The 26,730-nt window shown below is 32.7% G+C and overlaps 1 protein-coding gene and 1 non-coding gene across 2 annotated transcripts in view; both read right to left on the reverse strand.

The window, feature by feature from the left end:
• LOC149422253 (uncharacterized) overlaps positions 1-9,446 on the reverse strand; it is a 218,902-nt gene extending 209,456 nt beyond the window's left edge. Inside the window, exon 1 of the mRNA XM_089633684.1 lies at positions 9,128-9,446. The gene's annotated coding sequence lies outside the window, so the exon portion shown is untranslated. The remainder of the gene's footprint in view (positions 1-9,127) is intronic.
• Positions 3,318-3,389, reverse strand: TRNAG-UCC (transfer RNA glycine (anticodon UCC)). Its single transcript has one exon. It is a non-coding gene; the product is annotated as a tRNA-Gly (tRNA).
• Positions 9,447-26,730: the final 17,284 nt, after the last annotated feature.

Consider the following 26,730-nt stretch of genomic DNA (forward strand, 5'->3'; position numbering starts at 1 on the left):
TGGTACTGCATTGAAGAAGGTACAGCTTTATCCTAAATTAGTTGGCTTTCAACTCAACTAAAGTGGTGATACGTACAAATATACATCTTAACTAAAGAAATGTATTTTCAACGCAATAAATACAATCGGTTGATTCATAAATCACCGAAAAGAAAGTAAATAAATTGTGATAAGTAAATTCACCACAAGAAGAATTGGTTTCTTGAATGAGAACTTACGTTAAAAACCACGGTGAATCCAGAGTAAAAATAATAGTCTCATTGATGGTTCTTTCTGTAAAGCAGGCATCAGACGGTGCACTCGCGTTCACACGGCGCATGCAGAATGATGAGAAATGAACTGTCATCAAAATGTCATCCGTCCTTTCCCACTATGATGCCGTCGAACGAAGTCATGCGCTTTGTAATTCGTTTGATCTGTGACCATTTGATAAAAGAATTTCTCTTAAAAGAAGCAAAGAAAACGTCGGCGGTGGTGGGTGCGACAATGAATTTTAAGGAGAAATGTGTTGGGATCTTTTTTTCTTTTAAATGCATCATTGAGAAAATTGGCGAAAAAATATCCTGAATCATACTTATATCATCTTCCAATGGATGCAAGTGAATTTGAAAAATTGCTACCACTTCTTACTCCGAAAAGACGATAAATTTGTCGAATTTCACTTAATGCAGAGGTTCTTTAAACAAACAATACTTGATTTCAACATTAATATCAATTGTGACAACTATTTAAGTCAGGGCTTTAAGTAAATTTGCACATGTTTATATATGTTTAAGTTATTTTAATAATTTCCTGACCTTCAACCTTAACCTTGATTGGAAAAAATGGAATCATTTACCATCTGTCCCAACATGAATAGTTGTTTCTTTGAAGTAAGTAATTAATTTGAAACCATGTGCTGTGTATTACTTTTTTGCGTAATAAGCGTGAAGCGAAATTTGACAAGTTTATCGAGGATACTTTGATGAGAGAGAGAGTATACCTGAACGAATAAAACTGCAAATTGTACTGAGAGAAATGAACGAGTGTTCATTCCGTGTTCAGACGTTTAATTTTTCTTCATTCCGAGCGCGAGTAAAAGATGCGGAATGCCGAAATTCAACATCGACGAATCGGTTCACTAATGAATTCATTCGGTACTTTTCTTTCATTTTGTGTTCAGACGTTTTACTTCGATTGAAATACGCAAAATGAAAGACAGGAACGAACGAAAAGTGAACCGTCTGACTCCTGGTTAACAAATCACAGATAATCAACACCCAGCGAATATTTTAGGTGTTGTATTTCTTGTTCATTTTCCAATTAAAAAATAATGCTTCTCACCGAAAGATTTTTGTGAAGAAAGTTGGATCGCAAGCGTTTATTTGTCAAAACAAAAGAAGAAAATGTTGTAAAGTAATTTCATCGGTTTACGCGAAACGTTTTTTAACGCTCGATTTAACACGAAATATTTCCCATGAAAAAAAAAACCATCACCAATGGGGCTAGAACAAGGATATGTATGCCAAATGGGAGGATGTTGATGGAAGAAGATTGTCTCTAAACCTTTACTTTAGGAAAACTCGTAATTTTGCTGGTTTAAATCTTTTCCATGCAAAAGTATAATTATCTACACAACATATATATTAGAACAAGAATATGAAGTATGTTTGTTTATCGAATGGGTGTTGACAATAGAGATTTTTTTAATTATTAAGGAATAACGGTCATAACTAGGAATCGAACCCAGGATCTATTGTCTTACCAGGACAAGCGTCTTAAACCACTCGACCATTGGAACTTATTTATTAAACGTTTCGATATCATATGTAACATTAAGAATTAACAATATCATCTTGCAATAATTTTTCCATATTTTTTGCAGCTACCTTTTATAATGACCACAAAGTTGCTAATGAAATTGGTTTGTAACCTAGATAGTGTCTCGGATAAACAAATTCGATTTTTATTTAGATCGATTAATTTTATTTATAAATTAGTTTCTGAGAAGATATTGTTAATTCCAAATTTGAAATATGAAAAAAAAACATTTGTGGACGTTTTATATTGTCCATCATTGAATATATCCATTTTAGATCTTTGTAATTATTACATAGTCTGCTAAAGCAAGAATTTTGTTTACAGTTCGTTTTGCTTTGATCCACTTTGAAAAGGAAAGAAGAGCGTATGGAGCGGGCAGGTACTCTCGGGTTATCTCGGATAAGTAAGTGAAAAACTTATATCTAGTGTAGAAAACGTGAAATTATCGACTTCGTTAAACTGGAAAAGGTGTGGTCTGAAACGTGAGACGTCCAATCCTTTCTGCCCTTCTCTTATAATCTGTGGTCATGCATAGGGCAAAGGGTATTGCGAAATGTTTAACCGAATGAAAACGGTCAATTTATAGTGTATAGTATATTTCCGCTGTGATAAGTTATAAGGCACATTTACCGAGTGTTTTTTTGTTTGGTTTTCCAAAATCAAATTGAAATAGTTTAGATTTTTGTGCATTTATAAATAATGTAATTTACTTTCATTTCACGGCAAAGAAGAACAAGTTTAGCAAGTAGCCGTGGCTTTCGAGCTGTTTTTATAATAAATAAATAATCTAAGACAAATAAACATCAAAATACACAAGTAAAAAAAAAAAAGTGGGTGTGTCAAGCCTACGCAAGACAGAAGTGAAACTTCTAGTTTCAGCTGATGCTTGGCGTGGCGCAGTTCGCTGGTGTCTGAGAGAGAGGAAAGAAGAGAAGAGAGAGAACGTTCGTGAGCGGCTCCCCCACCTCAACAAGGTTTCACTTCAAAAATGCCACAGCCGAGAATCGAACCTCGCTTAACTGATTGAAAGCCAACCACGCTGAGCACCAACTGTAAGCAAAGCCGCATAAATTGATTATATTATGTAGGTTCTGAAAATATGAGAGCTTGTTATGTTTTATAATGTTACCTACATCACACCCAAAATATAATATATTTTTAAAAATAATGTACAATGTACAGAAATAGAATCCCACACAAGATCGCGTAGTGCGCTCTAGCGAACGGATATTTTATCAGAGGGAGATAGTTTTAATTTTTTTTTCTGTAAATTATTACATATTATCAAAATAAATAAATTAATTAAATAAATGTAATACAATTATCATAATATACGGATTAGATAATAATTTTAATCCAACACAATAACGCAAAGCGCGCTCTAGCGGAGTAACGTTTTATCACAGTGAGATAAGTGTTTTTATTATTTTGCAATATTATTTTCTTTTAAAAAATGTTCTGACCTACTAAAAAATAAGATATTTAATGAAAAAGGCGTTAAAAACAAAAAAATAATGTGCGATGGCCGAGAATCGAACTCGGATCAACTGCTTGGAAGGCAGCTATGCTGACCATTACACCACCAACGCCAGTTGTCGGGATGAACTAAGAAGCATTTATATGTTACTTCAAAACTTTGACTAGATCAAATGAACTTTAATCGGTGGTGGGGGTACCCGCATTTTCGTTTCGGTCATGAGTCGGTTTTACTCCGGTCCTCGAAATTGCATGACGCGCGTAAAGAAGTTTCACTTCAAAATCTTGTAGAAACGTAGTACGACGTAGATGCCAAATAATTGCTTTTCGGAAGTAGTTTTCAATTTATCAGATATACTGACAATATTGTTGTAAAATGTGTTTATTTTTTTTCTGATGCTAATTTTAGATTCCTGCAAAATATCTCTTAATCATACACGGAGAAAACTTACTGCTATAAAATATTATTCATTCATGCAGGCCTCTAACAAATGAATTTACAGAGTTCCTAACATCAGTTAAAAGCGAGTGTTTTATGAGAACACGTATTCATACAAACACTGATATTGATATGGACATATTTTTATACATTTTGTCGCTTTCCGTGATATTTATTAGGAAAAAAAACACGTGTTTTAGACATATTCTGAATTTCTAATATTTTAAAGACGCCATATTTTTGATTACAAGGTTTTTAGGATTTTTATCGCAGGTAATCTGGTGGGCAACCCCATTCTGCCAAATGACAGCCATGTGCAGAGAAACCGTTGCTAGATAATAATTTTCCTGGCTGGTATTCCGTTGGCAGTCCCTAGTCCCTATATACTAGTCCCTTATACTAGTCACTTATACTAGTCACTGCCCAACTGATTGTGATAAAGCGGCTGAAGCAGATTGCAGCGAATAAGATATTGCGTTCAGATGTATCGTATTTATTGGCCGGGCCCGCCTACCAGCCATTGTGCCCATTACCAGGAATCGGGCGGTGGATTATATTGAATTATTATTTATTGGGAATAAAGGATACGCCAAACTGGCAACAGCACGCGTTCGAACATCATCATTTATCAGTCGGTTCGGATCTTAATTCAATTAGATACCCATTATAGCTGGATAAAGCCTAAGATGCAAGTGTGAAGCAGATACTATAAAGGTGATATTAGAGTCGCGGTTTATTCAATTCAATCGTAGATCAATGGATAGATCTAATAAACAATTTGGAAGATAAACGGTTTCTGATTCAAATGGGTTTATCTTTTGACGCGAATTACCTTGACGTGAAATAATTGATTGGTAAAACCTCGTGGTTTATTATTTTCGTATTTTAACGCGAGACAAATCGGTGATTCCAAGTTACAAGGTGATCCAAGATCTAATAAAATGGATGAAATAATGGATCAATTATTACCGTATTATAGAGTCGAAGAATAAAAGGAACAATTTCTACTAGGGCTACTAAGAAAATTTTCTGTCCTAATAATTTTTATTATATAATTAGAAAATAGTGCACAAAAAGAATTAACTTTTAAATCAGGCTAGGTCAAATTAATAATTCTTAGGATTATATTGAATTAATACTAATCTTAAGTAACAAAATAGTTGAAGTAAAACTTAAAAAAATATTTAAAGATTTAAAATTTCACTGAAATTTTTGATAACTTACCTCAGTTTTCGATATTCCACTGAACCCGAAAACGATGGTGACTTGTTTTTTTTTTAATTTTATTTTTATTTTTTTATTTTTTATTTATTAAATTTAACATAATTACATTTAATACAATATAAGATATGGGTAGTCCCACAAAGCTGTAACAATCAGCTTGTCTGTAGGTTCTACCATTTAATGTTATAACATAATACACATTAGCTTAAGTTTAAATATTAATACCAAATATAATGTTTAGGATAGATAAACGTTTTGTTCATTTATTAACCACTTTTTTGTCAGTTTAGGGCAGGGTTCCTCATTATTTTTCAAGTTAAATTTTTCGTTAAATTTGTTATAAATCACAGGTATCAAATAGTCAAGTGTTCTGCTACCATACTTATTTGATATTAGTGGAATTTTTAGGCCTTTTTTTTCAGTAAATCTTGTTTTGTGACTATGCACCAATGGCTTTTTGTACGCATTTTCTCCCGCATTATCCATAATTATAATAAACAAGAGAAGCCCTTTAATTGGGAGTAGGCCCTCAGAGTCATACAGTAATTTTAAGTTGTTTCTTTGTTAAATGCTAGGTTTAACAATTTTTTTAATTATAGCAGTTTGTAGATTTTGAATGTATTTAATATAAATATTACTCGAGTGTCCCCAAGTTCGAATTCCATATCTAAGAATTGATTCGACCATAGAATGATATATAAGTTTGAGAGTACATCGAGGCAATACAAATTACGAGGTACGAACTTCAGTATGAGAAAGTAACTCATTAATAAATGCGAATATTATATAACATTAGCAATAACAATATTATAGAATATTTTATATTTACAGCCAGTATATAAAAAATTCAAAGTATTGCTTTACAATAATAATTTTTTGTTATATAATGCGTAATAAAAAATACAATAATTACGAAAATACGTAATTCGTGTCGTGTTGGGTTTATCTTGTTTCCTTTTCTCTCCTTTTCTATCCCCTGTATTTATAATCGAGCATAATCATATTTTTACCAATGAGTGGGTAAGTACATTTTTGTAATTTCTAACTTGGCTTTGTGTTTATGTGTATTGTTATATGCTGCTTGTTTCCTTTTTTCTTGTTTGTTCTACTTAACCTGCCTTTTTCTATTTTCGTACTCTTTTGCATGGGAAACTTATAACTTTGATATAAAAATAACAATGTAAAATTGTACTTATTGTGGTGATCTGCCGTGCCGATCACTCAGATAATTTGTAAAAAATATACGGTTTGATACTCCATACTATTTGGTTTATTTAGTATTTATACAAATGGACAGTATTCGAGATGTAATTGCAAAGAGAGGACGAGTTACAACAGACACGCCTTTTTATACGTCTCGGTCATGCTGTCTCACTCAGATATGCCTGTCTCTTTCATACCGACAGACATACGTTCACCACACTTATTAACTCCCACCTATGTATTGTAAGTTCCTCTCGTCCTACAATGAGTTTTGTAACTTATCGGGATTGTTCTACTACGAAATAAAAATAAATATATAAAATATATGAGAAATAATTTTCCATCCTGTTACAAAATGCAATATATGCGAACTATGCAATTAACTCTTAAAAATATTATTTTATAAAAATTTATTGTTGTTATAGCATTAAAAAACAGTATATTATTACATTGAATACCGACCTATACGTTATACAGGGTGTATCAGCACTTATTCCGATTCCTGCATATTTGGAGTTAAAAACTTAGGTGTCATTTTGCTGTGCGATCATTTATATTAATTTAAAAACAACAACAACAAAAAAGCACCCCGTCATGATGCGACAGAGCGCGTATCGTTCCATCGCGACGTGTGGCAGTGTGATTATTAAATATATTTATTGTTTGTAATCGAAAAAATAAACAGCAAAATGAAATGTATATTTTTTACAAATAGCTGGTTAAAATGATTGGGGTACGTGCTGTTACATCCTGTATAAAGTTTACATAATGCTTTATAATTATTCTTGGTATTTACACTTGCCAACGTAATAAAAGGTTTATGAGCTAATTGAAGGGCATTGTCTGTATAAAGAATTAAGGCTTATATATCCGTATCGAGTCGTGATCCTGTGTTGCAGATTAATATAAAGTTATTGATTTCATTCGTTTATGGCACATTTTAAATTAGAACGTGATATGAAAATGATAAGATAATTATTTATTTATGAGATTTTTTTTAACTCTCTTGTACGAAAATAATATAATGTTTATTGGTGGATATTGTATTTGATACGCTACATGGCGAGGAAGCATCCAATTCTCAACAGGGATAGATCAGTAACATAGAGTTGAACTCCCAGCCCCACTGACAAACTTTTTCAAATGACACCACTAAATCCATAATAAACATATTGAAATATTTTAAATTTTAATCAAAATACTAATTTATTTTTTTTAATTAATTTTATTTTTATTTAAATTTTATTTGAGACACAAACAGGACATTTAAAGTATATTCTTGTGGTTAGTATAAAATAATTTTATATACAAATATAAATATCCCTAGACTAATTTGCACATTCACTGAAGGAAAACACAAAAAAATCAGTATTTTTTTACAAAGCTTAAAATTACGAAAATTGAGAGACAAAATAATTTTAAAAATATGTTTAAATTAGGTTTATAATAGAAAATATCAAACCATCATAATATCAAAAAACAATATTTGTTTTTTTGTTGTTGTTGTATCTGTCCACTCTAGTTCAATAAACTCGTATTTGCTTTGACTTTAAGTTTCATTTTTTAAATTGGAGCTGATGTAAAGAATTCAGGCAAGCAACAAAGTATTATTTAAATTTTTTTTGTATTTGTCAAGATTTAAGACTGTCCCGTGATTTTTAGTGTAGTAGTTTCATAATGTACCTCGTTCTTAAATTTTAATTAATCTTTTTCTTTTTGAAAACAAAAATGGTCAGTTAGAAAATGTACGCAAGTAAGTTTTTCGTATTAGCGAACATGAAAAATAAAATATTATGCATTTGTACCTTAGCAACATTGGAAAACAGGTATACCTCTACTGTTGAATGTCAAACACGACGTCATATGTTATTTTCTACTATGCAGAAAATATCTGACTCATACGCTGGCATATACTATAATACCTATGCATAATTTATATAATTGCTAAGGTAGGGCCTTACTAGTGACGTGTTTTAAATTTTACCCAATTGATGAACAACTATTAATGTATAGTAAATTGTTGTTTATCTGTTGTGTAAAATTTAAAACACGTTTATTAGTACGGGGGGTTATTATACTGAGTATTGCATCACCACAATCTTTTCCATCGTATTTGTTCATAGCGCATAATGAGCGTAAAACCATGTATGAGTTCTAATTGACTTTTAAATTCTGACAAAAAACACGTGTTAATTTAATGTTCTTGTTTGTGGAGAAAAACGAAAAATGAAATTTTAACATTTTTTATGATTTGATTTGATAGGTAAATTCAGGTAACTCCATTAATGAAGAACAGAACGCGGTTGGCGCTTAAAATGTCCAGAGAAGCGAAGCTAGCAGTTCACAATGGAGTGCTGGTACCTATCCTGATGTATGTTATTGAGGCAAGGAACAGGCAGATGAAAGATGGAAGTAGACTGAACGCTGTAGAAATGAGATCTCTGAGGCATATGTGTGATAAAACCATGTACGAAACGTGGAAATTCGCAAAGAATACAAAGATGATGTAAGATTAAGAAAGGGACCATCAAATGGTTTGGGAATGTATAGCGAATAAGCGATGAGATTAGTGTAAGGAGAAAAATTCGTGAAGGCCCGATACTTCAGTTGGGCTATGTCAAGAGTCAGAGTATGTATGAGACGATGTATGAATGTGAATGAGGCAAGGAGTGTGTGTCAAGACCGAGTTGTTCGGCGGTTCGTCCTCATGAATACTTCTGCGGGGAAACGGCGTGATGGTTAGTTAGTTAGAATCTACAAAACGTAGATTTTCAAAAATATCACTGGAATGGAAAATATGTTTTCATATTCTAAAGTATTCTAGAATTATTACATTTTTTTAACTAAGATATAATTTTTCTATCTACGTAAATACACGTAATATTTCTAACACACTCACGAACACAACAATAAATAATATTTTTTATAATTTTATACGTAAAATATTTTAAATCAGAATATATGTATATAATTGAGTGTTCTTACCTCTTGCATAAAAATCTACTTGGTTCTTAGATAAACAACTGTCACACACTTCTGTGAATCCAGTACATCAACGGACTCCCCACATGTCAACAACAAACAACACGATCAACTGTCAAAACACACTCAGCGTTACGCAACTAACACCACTTTTTCTTTCAATTTCCAGAAAATCCCACACATTTAAACCAATCAATTTACTTTCAAATTAAGAACACACTGTTTTCGATTGATTGTCGGATTCGTTTGTTTTGCAAAATTCGAATTTCGAACGCATTGGGCATGCGCAGACAGCGGTGAACACGCGCACCTTCCCGCGCACTGGTCGACTGACTGATTGTACTATGCTTGGTCTCTCCCACCCGACTTACCTGAGAAAGGTATTTATTTTAACAACCTCATCAAAAGGTGCATTAATTTGCAAAGGAACCAAAAAGCAATGTGCTTTTTTATTTCTCCTTTACTTGAGAGCATTTTGCTTTTCCTAAAATATTTTTTGCTTACTAGTTAGGTTATTCCAGGTGGGAAAGAATTAGAGGATTTTGCGAGGTATTCATTTTAAACTAGAAGAATACATGGCTGGGTAAAATAAGTAAAATAAAAGGAACATTTTTATTTTTATTTTAATGAATCCATTTGAATTTAACTTTGGTTTTCGCAAATGAATAAATTCAAATCTTGCTAGCGGAAATTAACCCGCTTTCCAACATCCGATCAAGCTGTAACTCGGCAGATATACTCGTTGTTGATGACAATGCATTCTATCAACATTTTAGTGGCAATAAAGTATAAACACGCGGATATACATGCATAATGACATTACAGAAATTAATATACGAAATAATTGTCGGTCCTACTCGATTGGCATTTGGCGAGATAGGTAGAGTTGTCGTCTAGAGTTCGTGGGTAGGATGGTTCAATACTGAAAGTTCAATATTTTCATGATATAGGTATACTTATAAATAAATAACTAATTTTAAGATTTAGTCCTATGGTATTCTGTGCTCTAAATAATGGAATCCGCTTGTTACTAATAAACGATTTGTAAATTTTACATGACTGATAAACATCCATTTAACATACATTAATTTAATTTTTTTTAAAAGAAAGACAAACGACTTACGAATAACCTGACAATATTTAACAATCTCCTACTAATATCACATTAAGCGTAAAATGTTGCTTGTGCTGTGATGGAGGATTTGGCCAGCCGAGGTATTGAACACACTACGCCTGGGTGGGACCCAAACGCGATGTCAACTCAGCCACCGTTCGGTCAAATGGCTGTTTATCAGTTGTGTAAAATTTAAAATAAATTTATTAGTAAGGCCAATTATATGTAAAATTCCACAAAAAATTAAGAAATTTTTATTTGATCTCGCTACGATTTGATTCGGCAACAATTTTTAATTTTTTTAAGATATATTTAGAAACGCTCGATTTCTAGCACAAAAGTGGTTTTTAATTATTATGTACAATTTTATAAGAAAGCAAAAAAGTTAATCAAGGTATACTGTCATAGATAATCTTAGCTAAAATATTGTATCTTTTAAAGTTTCTTTTGTGTTTTCATACATTAATGACTGTTGAAAAAATAAATTTTTTAGTAGTTTATTTTATTGAGTAATTAATTTTTTTACTTTAATTCTACTCAAAGGAAACGATATAAAAAGTTTCAATTTATCTAAAGTATATTTACACAAATGAAAGAATATCTTTGTTTTAAACCACTTTATTAAATTTATATACGTCGACCGGTTTCGGTTGAACTCAACCTTCATCAGGACAGTACAAATATAAACTAAAATATAATACAGAGGAAGATTATTAAGTAAACAATAAAGAAAGAGAAAGTATATAAATGTGAGGGAGAGAGCATCAGGGCAACGGAGTAGGTAGTGGGGTCGGGGAGGGGTGGGAATTACCCAGGGAGAAAGGAAACATCTTTAAAATAGGGCTTTTAGTTAGTTCTATCTGTTTGTAATGGGCAATTATTTTTATTTTTATTTGCTTTTGATATTTCCAATGATTCTAAATTATTGAGACGTATCTGTATATATTTTATTTTTATGAAGTGTTTAGACTCCTGTTAAAGTATATTTTTTGGTATTCATAACGTAAACCAATTTGCTGTTAAGATTAATCCAAAGCTTCGTTTTAATTAAGCTTCGCCTTAACTGTGCCTGTCTCACTTAGGATATACTTTGGATAGTTTATTGAAGGATAGTTTAAAATTGTTTTTGGACAAAAGATACATGTTAAATAATCAAAATTAAGGTTAAAACCTTAATTTTGATTATTTAATGATTTGACTATTTATTTCACGAGCTTTTTTGATGATTAATTATTTAGTCAAGGCTTAAAATTTGTTTCATTTTTTTAGTTGTCTTATTTTGTCAGTTTTGTAGGTATAGTTTAGTAGCAATTTATTTGATGTTTAACTGTCCAAATATTATATTTGAAGAATTCGTTGGTTTTACGCAGCAATAACGGCGCAGAGCCAACGATTTTAAATCTCAGATATTTTTAAAGTAAAGGTTTTTTAAAACGTTTTTGGTTGACGCTTATTTTCTAATGATTAAAAAAACATCATTATTAAAGAAATCACTAACTGAGATACTCAGTAAAAATGAAACTCTGCAATTATCGCTTTAACTGGCAGATGTTCATTTTCTTAATTAGTTAACATGTTAACACGAACCTAATAATTACAGTAATGAGAATGCGCGATGAACGCTTATATTACGCTCGAATTATTTTTTTAATATTTTCGTTCATGTCGAAAACTTAAACTTTTCTAAGCAACGACAAAAACTCCAACCGTGAGCACTGTCGTCAAGAAATTTACAGACTTTTCTGTATATTCAGATATCTGTATAATGAACCAATGCTTACCAAATTGAGAAATCACAACTTTCCCCAAATTGGGTATGTTATTGACTTCTCTTGTGCTTTAGTCACAAAAATATAAACCTCTTCTCACCAGTGGCGGCTCTTGACTTTTAAGTGTGATAGGATGCCAAGTTTGACAAATTCGACATTATTGGTGTTGTTGTATCCGAAAATGATTTTTTTTTGACAATTCTGTTTTTTGTATAAAGATTTTCAGGAAATCCGTGCGTCGAACTAAAATTTCCTAAAAAATGTTCACACAAAAAACTGAATTTTCAAAAAAAAAAACAAAACATTTTCGGATACAACAACACCATTAATGCCATTTTTGTAATATTAGTACTCTAGTATACTCAAAATTCACGAGCCGCCACTGCCTCTTACTATACCATAGAGGTTACTATTATATCCTGTGAAATTTTTTTAAATTCATTCGATAAGGTACCTACATACACGCCTCGCTAAAAATAATAATAATATTGGATAATTTGTGTTGCGCCGCTTTTGTGAGATATCACCTCAGGGGCGCTTTACAGTTGATGCCGGTATTACAATAAATATAAATATTACAAAAGTAAAGTGAAGTTAAGTTAAGTAAAATGAAGAATAGGAAAAGGTGACATGAAGTTAGAAGATGGAGACTCTGTAGCAAGAATCCTCCTTGGTGAAGAAACTGGACCAGCTGTTGCAGCGAGAGAATCTACCAACAGTGCCAACACGAGGTTCGTCATCAGTCCAGGTATGTGTCTGCTGCTAATAAAGCGCTGACACAATATCCTCACATAGATAAAATAAATTCATGATTTACAGTTGTATTTTATTTTGAAAAACGGTGTTTTCTTCCGTCTCTTGTTGTCTCTCATGAAGATTTGTTTTGAAAAATTGACCCTGACATTTAAACAATAAATTATTTAAAAAAAATAATAAAATATACAACATTTAATCATCATGCTAAATTTTTTAGTCAAACGGTAATTCAACCTATGACCACCACGCGGTTGAGAAGCAACTTAAAAGATTTAAGGTCGTGTCGAGTCGTGCCAAAAATTGAAGATCAAGGTTACATAAATCGTTAAATCATTTACATGAATTAATATTATTATTTACGTATTCGATTATTTTAATAGCACGCTTTAAATCATGAATACAGTCCAATATTTTCAACAGTCAACGTTATAAATTATATTAACCCTTCCAGCGTTTTAGGGTCATATTTGACCGGGCGTACATATTTTATAAAAGCATTTTTATCTTTTTGTATATCATTCAGAAATAAGTATTTTTTGAACAATAAAAAAATACTTATAATGAAAAAAAATAAGACTACATTCAAGTTTGCCTCAAATATTTACACTGGTATCATTAATAACAACCTAAAAATAGCTAAAATTAATAATTCATATTTCGCGTCGTTTTCGTAACAATCGGTTTAACTTTAAACATCATTTCTATTTTTTTAAATTATATAAACGAGGTAAAAGTGAAGTCACAGTTTTCTTACAAATTCCCCCAACAGAACGAGTGTGTTTTCGAAATATCGAGTTCTCTCAATTTTTCTATGATTGGAGTAAAAAAAATAAATAAAAATGTGGTTTGCTTTTTGACAACATTTTTCACGTTTCATATTAAAATTTGATTATTTAGAAAAAGTTATGTTTATTTAAAATAAATATTTCTAAAGAAAAAAAATATTTTATGTGATTACTCACATATTATTTACAAAGTAACTAACAATTTCATTTCATACTACCCAAGTGAAACGATGGGAAAAAATTTCAATTTATCCAAAGCATATTTTGATTGTTTGTAATGTAAACTGTCATGTAATAAAGATTAATCGAAAATCACTATTTAGCATTAAGCTTCGCCTTAATAATTCGCCGTTTTTCAGTAACAATTATTAAATGATATGGGTTGGGGAAGATAAAGGAGGGGAGCCACTTGGCTTTTCAAATCTGGTCACCAAAGAATAAACATCGTAATTTCAAATTATTCCACCGTGAGATGTAGTCCAATGAATGACTGGTGATACACATTAGTACAGACAAAATTCTTTGATCCTTGCAGGGGCTGTTCGTTTCTGTATTTTTTGTCACGACGAGCTGTTCGTAATAATTATGCTACAGCTGTCTGTGGCCCGCTTTACGCACATGTAAGATGCTATACGTCTTCTCGGAAAAACTTCCATACACACATATTGTTCCGTTTTCTATTACACGGAAATGAACTGTAAATCAAATCCACAAAAATATGACAGTGTAAAACTCATTCAATTGGGTTTGAAAAATCACGGGAAAGGTGGAATGATGGAAACAGCCTACCATTAATTCCCACGAAATTCCCGGCAGTAGGGCTCTCGACGAACTTGCACTGTTCACAGGGTGAAATTTCCCCCAAAACGAGATAATCTTTAATATGATTTTGATATTTGCAAGCAGAGCACAAGGCATGTGAATATACGACGAGGACACGACGATTACACCTTCTTGCTACACGACACGAATTCGAATGCTGTACTTGCGACAATTTACAATGCAACAAAAAATCTTCATCTTTCCAAATGTGGTTAAGGCTATTTTTAAGGAAGGAAATGGATCATAGTTATGATAGTATATGATGAGAAAAATGGTAGGTATTATCCAAAACTGTTTCAATACTAAACACATATATATACATACATAAACACACATATACATACATTAACAAATCAACTTTTGCAAAATAACGTCAATCTTCCCTGGCACCATACATATTCGAAATCTTTATAACAAAAACAAAACTTACATCTCCCCAAATTATTTGAATTGGCTGTTCACAAGATTTATAATGTGGTTGACTGAAAAAAAAATGAGCACAATTATGGACACACTTCATGCAATTTTTTAACGAAATTATATAATCATACAATTTCATAAAATACTACTGCTCGTTTGTAATGTTCGTTATTATATTTATAACTTTAATAATAATATTTAACCTTCAATATCCCCTCGCAAAGACTCAGAAATAATGAACTGCTCTTCCTCAACCATCATTCGACAAATTTTGGATATTATTCACCACTGACCAGAATGTGTAGACTGGTCAACTCAAATCAAAACCTTAACTTTTTGGGATAAGTCTGAATGATTTTTGCCAGTCGCTAAACAAGTGACGGAATATTATAAGTGTCCTATGGTCCTGACCAGTGGCGGCTCGTGACTTTTGGGTGTACTAGAGTGCTAATATTATAAAAAATGGCATTTCTGATGTTGTTATAGCTGAAAATGATTTTTTATTTTTTTTTCGAAAATCGATTTTTTGTATGAAGATTTTCAGGAAATTTCAGTATAGCCGTGCGCCGCACGGAATTCCTGAAAATCTTCATACAAAAAATCAATTTTCGAAAAAAAAATAAAAAATCGTTTTCAGCTACAACAAGATCAATTAAGCCATTTTTTGTAATATTAGCACTCTAGTAACCCAAAAGTCACGAGCCGCCACTGGTCCTGACCCACGGCGCGGCGTAGTCTTGACTTGATTCGACTTGTCACTTTATTTTCTTATATTATATCTGCCTTATGTGTTTGCTTTCATGTACCTTTGTCTAATCCTGTATTTTTCATTTTATTGTTTTCGTGTTATTATTTTGTAATTTGGACGATGTCCGTTAATAAATAAATAAATAAATATTCCTATGTGTATTTTTATAATTCGTAGATACAGTATGTAAACTTTGTATGCAATTGTTTAAATAATAATAAAATTAACATTATTTATATGTATGGCTTATTACTCAATATAACAATTTAATAAATATGTAAATATTTATAAATATAATATGTTAATAACCCGCCTCGTCTTGTATAGTGAGTCGGATAAAGAAAAATAGGTAATAAAAAATCACAATAAAATAAAGGCCTGGGTTGCCGGCACTAAAATTTAAACAAAATATGTATATGTTTTTATTTTGTACGGCCCTTGGGTGCGCCACTGCCTGACCTGACTTATTTTATCCACAAGTGCATCCAGTCATCCATCCTTTTAGAATGTAATTGTTCAATCCCTTTCTAACGTCTACGCCCCTATCAGCTCATTTTTTTTATTAGCGGATCAACATTGGTTCTTCAATGTAATAATAAAATATTATAGTTTTTTTTAGCACACTAACTAACTAACTAACCATCACACTGTTTCTCCGCAGGGGTAGACAGAGAGGACGGACCGCCAAACAAATCGGTATCGGCACACACTCTTTGCCTTATTCACATTCATACATCGTCTAATACGTACTCTGACTACTTATTCTGACTCTTGACATGGCCCGACTCAAGTATTTGATTCACTTAATCGTGCCATGTCTTCTTCGGGCGTCCTCGACTTTTTCTACCTTTCACATTTGCGTCATATATTCCCCTTACATTCCTTTGTTCTTTCATTCGCTCTGCATGCCCAAAAAATCTAACCGTCCTTTTCTTAATCTTATTACGCTTACATCAGCTTTGCGTATCTTCATATTTCTTTAATGATCATACATGTTTTTAACATTCATTGGGATTAGTCTATTATCACGACGCCTAGTAAACTATAGTTCTGCAAACTTTGTACATTTAAAATCATGTTAATGGAAGTCCATGATCACGACGCCTAGTAAACTGTAGTTTTGCAAACCTCGTAGCATTTCAATAACATGTTAGTGGAAGTCCATGAATACGACGCCTAGTAAACTATAGTTCTGAAAACCTCGTAGCATTTTAATATCATGTTAGTGGAAGTCTATGTTCACGACGCCTAGTAAACTGTAGTTCTGCAAACCTCGTAGCATTTCAATATCATGTTAGTGGAAGTCCATGATCACGACGCACAGTGGACGGAATGAAGAAAAAACACGAATTAATTGTTTGCTGGCTAAATATTAGTGCAACATATTTTTTTTCATCTTATTAATGAATTATAACTATTTTTAAGTAAAAATATTAATGCACTCTTATGTAGAAATTTACAACGACAAATAATTCAATACAATTTGAAGATATACAAATATCTGGGAAAATAACACATATTAATCACAAGTATTACATATTATAAGTCACTTCTATGAACACAAAAAGATGGGCAATAATCAGGTACACACATATTTTATTAGAAATATGGTCATATAGAAAATCTAGGTACTAAAGGTGTCTCCGTTGTCATCGGAGTCTAAATCATCACTCAAATTTCCAGAGCCATTGGACGGAATTCTTAGTAGACTTAAAACTTCAGTTGGTAACACAGAACTTTTTTTTTAGGAAGTGGTCGAATAGAGGAAATTACGGGGTCTGATGAGATTAACAAGTTATTTAATATATCTTGATTGGTGCTTGTTCTGGAAACTTTTCGGCTATGATGTTCTCGGTAGTACCTTATCTCTTTATGCCTCGATTCTTGCACATCTTCACTTAGTTGTCCTATTGGGAGTAAAAATAATTTCATTACTGACGCACCATGTATTAGAATTTTATGAACGCTTGTCGGCATGGGGTACCATTCATATAGACGTACATTAAGTCTGGCAGTGTCTAAAGCATATTGTTCGAAACTATTTTCGTCAATGTCAATCATATCAACTGGACATTACTTTTAAAATTACTGAAAATCGCCATATTAAATCCGCATCGATTCCTGTTATTTCCGAAGACAGAATACGATTGTCAAAAAATCGACGGGCAGTGTTGACATCATTGGTACTACTGAAACCCTGCTTTGGCATATCTACCAATAAGCCAGTTTTTTTTTTTTAAATATTTGTTTTGGTCTACCCAAAGATTTGGAGAAAACTAGCTTTTCTTGCAACCACTCTAAATTATGTTTTTCAAACCTCACAATATAACTGCGGCTTTTTCTCCATTTCTTCATTAATTGTAGTGAAAAATTCTTAATGTTTTTGTAAAATGTAGGGCTAAAAATGTTAGAACCCGCCGCTATGTGGTATTTTTGTGTTACGTAATTAATTAAAAACTCTTTTGATTTCACAGAAGTGGCATTTAATGTACCCCGTTCTTTTAATGCCTCGAATAATTCTCTCCGGGGAATGCATATAGGCCTTCCTAAAAATAACAAAATTGTTCAAGGAAGGACAAAAAATGATCACAATTTATATATGTCATTAAAGGTGAGACTTCAGTCTACAATACTTATATATTCATAAATGGGAACAAACGATGTTTTGTTTCTAAATGCTAATTGAAATATGCATTTTAACAGCAAAAAAATTCAAAAATAGTGTGAAATTAGATGTTAGTTAAAATCTCACACACATGATATATTGATATATAGTTTAGTAAATTAAATTAAGAATACCTTGAGGAATGTCAGCCATAACAAACTTTTGTAAATATATCCAAGTGTCACTTATTACACAACCGTCTTTGCTCACGCGTAGGAGTGAACTGAAAAACGCGATGCAGAACATCCAACTTACGACACACTTTGCAGCGTTGCCAAACTTCCATCAAGCCCTATTGACATATTTAAATTAACACATAAAATGCAGAAACTATTGTACTACACTAAAAAAAATATAAATTTTAAAAAAATTAACATTTGCAAAAACCACTTAATTCGCGTTTTTTTTCCATTCCGTCCAAAGTGCGACGCCTAGTAAACTGTAGTTCTGCAAACCTGGTAGCATTTCAATATCATGTTAGTGGAAGTCCATGATCACGACACCTAGTAAACTGTAGTTCTGCAAACCTCGTAGCATTTCAATATCATGTTAGTGGAAGTCCATGATCACGACGCCTAGTAAACTGTAGTTCTGCAAACCTGGTAGCATTTCAATATCATGTTAGTGGAAGTCCATGATCACGACGCCTAGTAAACTGTAGTTCTGCAAACCTCGTAGCATTTCAATATCATGTTAGTGGAAGTCCATGATCACGACGCCTAGTAAACTGTAGTTCTGCAAACCTGGTAGCATTTCAATATCATGTTAGTGGAAGTCCATGATCACGACGCCTAGTAAACTGTAGTTCTGCAAACCTCGTAGCATTTCAATATCAGGTTAGTGGAAGTTCATGATCACGACGCCTAGTAAACTGTAGTTCTACAAACCTCGTAGCATTTCAATATCATGTTAGTGGAAGTCCATGATCACGACGCCTAGTAAACTGTAGTTCTGCAAACCTCGTAGCATTTCAATATCATGTTAGTGGAAGTCCATGATCACGACGCCTAGTAAACTGTAGTTCTGCAAACCTCGTAGCATTTCAATATCAGGTTAGTGGAAGTTCATGATCACGACGCCTAGTAAACTGTAGTTCTACAAACCTTGTAGCATTTCAATATCATGTTAGTGGAAGTCCATGATCACGACGCCTAGTAAACTGTAGTTCTGCAAACCTCGTAGCATTTCAATATCATGTTAGTGGAAGTCCATGATCACGACGCCTAGTAAACTGTAGTTCTGCAAACCTCGTAGCATTTCAATATCAGGTTAGTGGAAGTTCATGATCACGACGCCTAGTAAACTGTAGTTCTACAAACCTTGTAGCATTTCAATATCATGTTAGTGGAAGTCCATGATCACGACGCCTAGTAAACTGTAGTTCTGCAAACCTCGTAGCATTTCAATATCATGTTAGTGGAAGTCCATGATCACGACGCCTAGTAAACTGTAGTTCTGCAAACCTCGTAGCATTTCAATATCATGTTAGTGGAAGTCCATGATCACGACGTCTAGTAAACTGTAGTTCTGCAAACCTCGTAGCATTTCAATATCATGTTAGTGGAAGTCCATGATCACGACGCCTAGTAAACTGTAGTTCTGCAAACCTCGTAGCATTTCAATATCATGTTAGTGGAAGTCCATGATCACGACGCCTAGTAAACTGTAGTTCTGCAAACCTCGTAGCATTTCAATATCATTTTTTTTTTTCAGAAAGACAAACATTCCCAGGTTACGAATAACCCAACAATGTTTGAAAATCTCCTACTACCACCACAGAAAGCCGAAAATGTTGCTTGTGTTGTGATGGAGGACTTCGAGACCAGCCGAGGAATCGAACACGCGACGCTCGGGTGAGACCCAAGCGCTATGCCCACTCAACCACTGACCGGTCATGTTAGTGGAAGTCCATGATCACGACGCCTAGTAAACTGTAGTTCTGCAAACCTCGTAGCATTTCAATATCATGTTAGTGGAAGTCCATGATCACGACGTCTAGTAAACTGTAATTCTGCAAACCTCGTAGCATCAATATCATGTTCGTGGAAGTCCATGATCACGTCGCCTAGTAAACTGTAATTCTGCAAACCTCGTAGCATTTCAATATCACGTCTATGTTCACGACGCCTAGTAAACTGTAGTTCTGCAAACCTTGTAGCATTTCAATATCATGTTAGTGGAAGTCCATGATCACATTGATCACGACGTCTAGTAAACTTTAGTTCTGCAAACCTTCTAGCTTTTCAACTAATATCGTAAAAACAGAATCTAAATAATGTAAAGCTATTTATTTTTAATATGTAAAGTTAGAAATTTTATTTGTGTGGTAATTCCTGATAATGTAAAATTCTTATTTGAATGCAATCAAGAAATAAGGAGAACAATCAGAATACAGATGAAAGTAGATGAAAGACTCTTCAGATTTCAGCATTACATCGACATTTAGCATTACTAATCGACATTTAGCATTACGAATCGACATTTAGCATTACATCGACATTTAGCATTACTAATCGACATTTAGCATTACTAATCGACATTTAGCATTACAAATAGATATTTATATATATGCAGATAATGGTAATTTTTAAAGCTACTCACCGATGGTTTTTATCGTCTAAACAAATCCTGAAGGAAGTTACTGAGATTGAGAAGAGGAATTGAGAAAACATATTTTCTTCAAGAATTGATGTTTTTTGTGACATATAATATGTAGTTACATTTAAATATTTAAAGGTCCATTGTTTGCCAATACTACTGTTATTTTTTATATGCTTCTAAAACTAATAGCACACACGATGTGAGCTAACCTAAGATAAATAAATAAAATAAATTGTAAATACTGTTTTACACGAAACTAAAAAAAATGTCATTACTAAGACAAAGGTATTGTAAAAATATTAATTTAAAAAACGACAAACTTTGACAAATATTTTTCAAATGCTAAATATTGTTTCATAGAATTATTTTTAAAAAGTCATTATAAATTCATCCATAATATATATAGATATACGCTATACATACGCTATTATTTACCAAATAATATTGAATTAATTATTATTTTGAATTTGATACTACTACTGCCCTCTGTTGAGTGATCAAACAAGTTAATAACAAGTTGTTTCCATACCTTTTCTGCCATCAATAGATGATGAAACTTTTAAATATTCTCCCATCGATCACAGATGCAACAACTGACAAAATATCTTTAAACCTTTGTCAACAGATGGCAATGCGAAAATAAATAGCGGAGAATCAAATCAAGCTACTCCGATAGAATAATCTTTTATGCTTTACCGTTAGATGTCTCTGTGTAAAATAATGAATTAACTTTTTCAATAATTGCAAAATTATTTCGTGGCTTCATTTTAATTATATGAAAATGTAATATTCTGCAGACACAGCTATTTAAATTAATTTAATTTAATTACATTGTTTCAAAACATGTCGAACTTTTTTGACTAAATATATACAAAGAATTTCATTTATATATAATAAATTAACGCCAATGGAAGGTAGTCAAGATTCTATGGATAAAAAAAATGGTACGTTCTTTCGTATCTTCTTTCGCCGCATGTAAAGTTAAGCGTGTCAAACGAAATAAGTAAAAAAATATTAAGTATTTTTTTTTAATTAAGCTGAACAGAATGGTGAGTGCAATACTCTTGGGGGGGGGGGGGGGTTTATAGAGTTTACAGGGAAGAAATAAGGAAGTAGTAAAAATAAACTAGAAATATTTCATACACGCTTACCCGGCGTTACTCGGAGTTATGTGATACGGTTAGAGTCGTCGTAAGCTGTGAAATACACTCTTAGTTTGAAAAACAACAAATCATATCTAAAAAAAGAAGGGTTTCGTGCAAGACAATGAGTGCTATTCTACCTAATCGTGATTTTGAGTTATATGAACAAACTCAAAAGTTAAAAATAATTAAAAAATATTTTGAAGATCGCTATTACCGTTTTGAATAGTGTGTTAGACAGTTTATGAATGAAAATATTCTTTTGCATTTGGAAAGGTCAAATAAAAATAAAATTACTTTGAATCTTCAACTGGAGTAAGTGACGAGAACGAAGGGAGTGGAAAATTACTTACAACTCTTCAACACAGAAAAGTTCCGCAGGCCAAATATTTTCAAACATTGGGGTAGGTATGTGGTGTGGGTGAAGGGAGTAGAATATGAATTATTGCAAAAAAAAGGAAAACGCGAAAAACTTTCTATGTCGAATGGTGAACTAATATATGCTTTCGATTTCTATTTTTGGACATTCGGTCCGATAAATAATTTGATGAAAACCTAAAAAGTATTCTTTAAAACACACCAGCTCAATCGGATAGTAGCCAAGTGGAAAATGCGTCGGATTCCCAACCATACATTCCGAGTACAAACCACCTTTGGCTAATAATAATTATTGGTTAATTTATATAGCGCCAGTTTTATAGCTAAGTTCCCCATAATTGAATAAGCAAAATTTTCCGCTTACTTAAAAAATGTGAAATATGTTCTGTGTTCTAATGTGTTTTGTTTTGGCACCTGTGATGTCTGTACGAATGTGGATGAGTGCAAGCGAGATGGAATGCTTGCAAGATCTTATAAAAGGCGATGCACGTTAGTTGTGTGCCTCCTTTGTTACAAGCAGCTCTCAAATAAATATCAGTACAAGATCAAGTATCATTATTGAGTACGACCTTCACCAGCTACAAAAATACTCAGCCTCTACACCACATTGGCACCAGTTACATTTGGCATCATAGACATATGAATATTAGTAGACCTGCCCTAAGTGATTAAAAGCGTATTATTCCCACTCCCCATACCGGTTCCATTGGAGCCGGCTGGGCTAGCGTATGGCCTCAAGTGAAATTTGAAAACGTGACGTCATCATTCTTGTGCGAACTATGGTCGAGGCATCATCGGTTCATTTTACGAAATAACACGGCAAAATGTTGACTTGTACTATGAAAACTTGTAAAAATAGATGTGAAAAAGAGAATAAACCCAATTGTCGTATTACATTCCATATATAAGCATTATATTACTTTATTTTAAGCATATTCACATCGTATAATATAGATCAGTTTTAGAAACATATACTATCACATCGAGAAACGTCTGGACGCGAAACACAAAGCTGGTTGGTTGCTGGGAAGTATATTATGAACATTTATTTAAGTGTCTTAACTAAATACTTAAAAGAAATATTCGACTCTGAAAATAGAACCGAATTTTTTTGCCGAATTTGGACTTGGACTTGGAGCAAATTTGTTCATAACGTGGCGAGTAATTTGCGCTCCCATGTAAAAATGTCTATTCATTCAAAAGCAGATTTTACTTTTAAGAAGTAAATGGTGATATTATAATGCGAGATGCCTATTTACTGTCAGATTGATTTATTGACGAATCACAGTCAGCCTTACTCCCTTCGTTCTTCAACAGTTGATTTTACCCCTCGCCATTATCTTCTCGTCTATTAATTCCTATGTCTGTGTTTGGCATACATTACAGCACCTAGCCGGGGTCCAGTCCGAAATTGGGACCCTATGGAAAATTGTATGATTTATTTTCTGCCCATGTCCTCGATTTTTACCATTTTTATAGCATTTTTTTATTGTCATTTGATTGAAAAATTCTGAAATACCTATTATCTTACTTTTGCATTTTCATGAAAGCTGTGTGAGAAGGAGAAATATAGTTGAAGATTTTAGCAGGTCATACGTTCTTTGGCGATGAAAATGCGGTCGATTATGATATGTAATGGTACATTCCTGATAAAAACAGAATGGACAAATGTAATTTTTTCGTAAAACAAATCTATAAGTAAACGAACATCCTTTAAAGTACAAACCTCGTAGTATGTCCAATGTTGGAACAGATGTTTCTCCCAGGGTAGGTAGGCACTTTCAACCCTTTAGTAGCGAGGGTCCAACCGAAATAGGAATAATGATCAGCCGCGGAGGACAAAGGGCGACAATGCATCGGGTGATCCAGTGTGACCCTTGCTGCCCCAACGATAAGCCTTTTAGATTGCTGAAGAGCTCAGGAAACACGGACGCGAAATATTAACCCTTTGAAAACGAATATAACACATTGTTTTAAAAAGATAAATAAACATGAATGTTTTGATGAGTATTTGAATGTAATGGCATAGAAGTAGGTTTTTTTATATATACTTTTTGCGGGCAACAAATTAAAATGCCATGTTTTAACAAGATTTTATAACTTACCTTAACTGCGCCATATGAAGTGATACCTACCTAATATTACCCGTCAATCTTCCTGTATGAATACTATTTGAATTGGATTGTACTAAAATGAATAAATAATTATGTATTTATTAGGTACTTGTTATAATCTTCAATTTAACTTAGGGGAGTATGGATGATACCATACGCAAAGTGTTTTCAGATATATTTTCTTGCTCTTTATGAATTCATCAGAAATTAAAGGGTCAGTTCTTTAAGGTATGCAAAAATAAATAAAAATCGTTAATGTTTCCCAAAAATTGCACTTCAACATTTTTGTACACTATCGGACAGCGACGGGTATATTACAAATCAGTTCCACTTTTTAAGACTATAATTTTCGTCTTTTTATAATAATAATAATAGTTTTGGACACACAAATAAGCAAATTTAAATCTAATTTAACCAACAAAGTGTAAACATGGTATCAGCACTGACCATGTTCCAATGATAATAAAATGACCATCTTACGTTTTAAAAGTTGTATCTATAGCAAGGCCGGCGGTAATTTTATTATCCCACTTGCATTGTTTAGTATCGGCCACCACTGTTTCAGGTACTATCAGACACACGATTCTATTTTAATTTAATTTAAATTATGGAACACTTGGATATTTAATATTGTTTGTATGACGCACATTAACGCGTGGAAATATTATATAATGGATTTACTTAAGTTATTTATAAAAAAAGTGCGTAAATTGAAAAGTGTGTTAAACCCAGCACGCCTCAAATTTGTAATGCAATATTGTGAAATAACTTACCAATAAGAGTTATAAGGCTAGTCCGATACTATACGAATTTCCCCTATATATCACTAGTCACTAGTTTGTCTTAGATGTAAGTCACTGGCTATAATTTTAAATCTTAGTTGTAATCCAGTTATATAAATTTTATCTTATATTTATTTGTACAGCGCCATTGAGGTGATTTTTCACAAAAATGGCACAATGCAAATCAGTCAAATTTCAATATTTGATTTTCTGAATGGATATATTTACGTGCAATTTTATTACAAAAGTGCCTTTATTGAACATTAATAATGCACCTACATAATCACATTTTTTTATGCATCTACGATTTAGTCAAAGGGTTCAAAATCAAAGCCGGCGAAATCGTACGTAGACGCGATGTCATAAAGCATTCAAATATTAGACAACCAAAAACGACGCCAGCGGATTAATTTTGGGTCGGCCTTTATAAACTAGCCCTCGGACTGTAATATTCAATGGCCATGAGTGATAACAAAGATCAATGCGGAAGTAAAACTGCATTTTTGCTCCGGTGCTTTGGGGGTCATCATTCAAGGGGTTAAATATTTGTCCTGAGTCCTTTAAATTTATGAAGGTATAAAAAATGATTTGGATTTTATGGTCGAGTTATTGCGAAATTAGAAAATTGAAGTGACAAATTGAAGAGATTTTTGAAAAGATAACCAATAAAACTATGCCCGTTCGACCACTTTGCAAATGGATCACATTTAAATTTTTGGTTAAACGGTTAGCAATTGATTAAAGGAAGTTACGAGAAAATGAGAAATGTGAAATAATTGCTTTGTGTATATTTTTCGTGAAGGACAGCGAAAATTAATGTTAAATCGATAAAAATATTAACAGCGTTGTTACAGGATTCTCTTATGATTTTTATCCATGATTTCAATATAAATATGATCCAATTTGGACTTATATAAGTATATACTGTACATTAGGCCAAATGTATTTTTTTACTTACCACGGCAGAAAAAGCCTATTATGGGTGCTTGGCTGCTCCGGAATGGTTAGATTAGTGCGCTTGGGAAAAGTGTTTATTTAGTTCCTAAGTTATGCCCCGATATTTAAAATATTAAATAGAATGTTTCCTAAATTTGAAAGAAAAAAATGGCACATTAGATAGGTAGGGTTAACTAAAGTTAACTATATCTCACGCTTTTTGGGTTGATTTCAGACATTACAGTAAGTACATATAAGTTACTAACATGACTAGAAGATTTTAAAGATATCGTTAAGGCGATGCCATACGTAGTAATGCAAAATCATGTGTTTTTGGTTTGAAAATTTGGTCGCCTAGAAATGTTTCAGATGCTTTAATTAAATTAAAATACATCTTGCCCTTTGAAATAATCGAGTATTTTTTAGATAAGTCTTTATAAAAGGCCAGAAAAAAATAATGTATAAGGCCTATGAAAACTGCTTTAAAGTTCAAAATCTCCTTCTTACGAATCCATTTTCGGTTATGATTTTATTGTATAATGTGGAAAATTAAGTAATTTATAAAATGATCGGA

Source organism: Hesperophylax consimilis, chromosome 7 (assembly GCF_061612785.1).
Source record: "Hesperophylax consimilis isolate HC1 chromosome 7, BYU_Hcon_1.0, whole genome shotgun sequence".
Lineage (NCBI taxonomy): Eukaryota > Metazoa > Arthropoda > Insecta > Trichoptera > Limnephilidae > Hesperophylax > Hesperophylax consimilis.